The sequence below is a fragment of the Echinops telfairi genome, unplaced genomic scaffold (assembly GCF_000313985.2).
Source record: "Echinops telfairi isolate 266 unplaced genomic scaffold, ASM31398v2 ScPeMD7_7469;HRSCAF=8507_1, whole genome shotgun sequence".
Lineage (NCBI taxonomy): Eukaryota > Metazoa > Chordata > Mammalia > Afrosoricida > Tenrecidae > Echinops > Echinops telfairi.
In genome coordinates this window covers 76,218,970-76,221,039 of record NW_022111373.1, presented here as the reverse complement: position 1 = coordinate 76,221,039, position 2,070 = coordinate 76,218,970, and the positions used below count along the sequence as shown (strand labels likewise).

At 39.4% G+C, this 2,070-nt stretch overlaps 1 protein-coding gene across 2 annotated transcripts in view; it reads left to right on the top strand.

Moving 5' to 3' along the window:
• POLK (DNA polymerase kappa) overlaps window positions 1–2,070 on the top strand; it is a 68,616-nt gene that overhangs the window by 3,525 nt on the left and 63,021 nt on the right. The window lies entirely within an intron of this gene.

Sequence of the window (2,070 nt, the reverse complement as noted above, 5' to 3'; positions counted from 1 at the left end):
TTTTAAGGATATTTTTTATGTCATGGGGGAAAATGACTTTGAAGTCAGGCTTAATAAACATTTTTAAACAAAACTCAGTGAAAATCACCTCGAATTATTGTAGTTTTGCAACAAGTTACAGGTCTGTTAGCAGTGATGTGATAGCTACTGAAGTTGGGCTCTCACATGGTTCAGCATTTTCAATTTTAGTGAAAACCTTGGCCTCAGCAAACTTTAAATCAATGATTGCCAGAAACATTGTGGAATGATCAGGTAGTCCAAAGAGCGTCTCTTTCCAAATATCCTTAAGCAAGACTGAAGCTAATGAAGATGATTTTATGGAATGACTCAAAACTGAAGATGAGCCTTGGATTTAGCAATATGATCCAGAGAGTATGATCCCCTCAGAACAGGAACTTCCAAGGGGCTCTGCTTCAAGGCAAGAGAGGCCAGTTCAGAAGACGGTAGTGATGCTCTTTTGCCATCTCAACGGGCACCTTTGATAGGTTACAAGGCAATTACAGGAGCTTATTAGGAAGAACACTTAAGAAAATTGAAAACTGCATGGATGACAAAAATTCCACCTAGGAATTTGTTTTCACCAAAACAGTGCAACTGATCATTCTTTGAGGGTAGGCAGGGCTGTCCAGTGAGGATTTCTTTGGAAAACCTTACCTCATCTACCCTACAGCCCTGATATTGCTCCTTCAGTCTCCTTTTTGATAAAAACTCAGAGAACATTTAAAAGAAGCACAAGCATGCCAAAACCCCCAGTTTGACGTGATGTAAATTGAAGAACACAGAATTCTTCCGGGAAGGATTAGAGAAATGGACATACCACCTGCAGAAGTGTATACACCCAGATGAAGGATAAATTGAGTGAGAAACATCAACTTCGCCCTTTGAAAGTTTTTGCTTTATTAAGGTGTCTAAGACTTTATAGCAATATTTTTTAACTTACCGTTGTGTGCTATGTTATATATAAGAGCTTCTACTTGCTGACCCAACCAAGTAAAGCCTTGGATATGCCCTTTGTGCCCTAGCTAGGACACATATTTTCTTAGTGCAGATCTGTACTTATCACAAATAGTAGGTACTAAGTCCTGCCTCCAACAATCCTATTATTTAGGTAAGCAGACATCTCCCAGAATGTATGTGTTTGTATGTGATAAATATATAACAAAAAATTTACCATTCCAGCAACCTTCACATGAAGACATCAATTACATTAGGTTCATCATGTTTTTCAGCCATCACTGTTACACATTCCCAAATTTTCCCATTCACTGAACAGTGTTTGCTAGCAAATTCATTTTACACAGAAGGTAACTGAAACATACGAAGATTGAGTAATTTTAGGGTCACCATAAAACAAACAAAAAACACCTCAGACCCATTGCCATGGAGTCAGTTCCACCTAGTAGTGACCATATAGATAGGGTACACCTGCTTCAGAGGGTTTACAAGGCTGTAAATCTCTACAGAAGCAGACTGCCTACATCTTCCTCCCAAGCAGCAGCTGGGGAGTTGAAAGCACTAACTTTTTGGTTAATAACCAAGCATTGAACAACTTTACCAAAACTCCGTAAGGTCACCCATCTAGTAAATACTTTGATTCCACAGTTAGCCACCCTCAGTGTCATGATGCTGTTCTATACTGATGCTTTCCTTTGGATATCCCTTCTTTCTTTCTTCTTCCTTTTTTTTAATTGGACTTGGGAAGCCCCCACACTATTTATTTATTTTTAAATCATTTTATTGGGGCCTCTTATCATAATCCATACATACATCCATTGTGTCAAGCAAATTTGTATATTTGTTGCCATCATCATTTTCAAAACATTTGCCCTCTCCTTGAGCCCTTGGTATCAGCTCCTCATTTTTCCTCTCCCTCCCCGCTCCCCCTTCTCTCTTTAACTCTTGTTATTTATAAATTATTATTTTGTCATGTCTTACAAGGTCTGATGTCTCCCTTCACCCACTTTTCTGTTGTCCATCACCCAGGGAGGGGATTATATGTAGATCCCTATAATTGGTTCCCCCTTTCTACCCCACCTTCCCGCCACCCTCCTGGTATCACCACTCTTACCA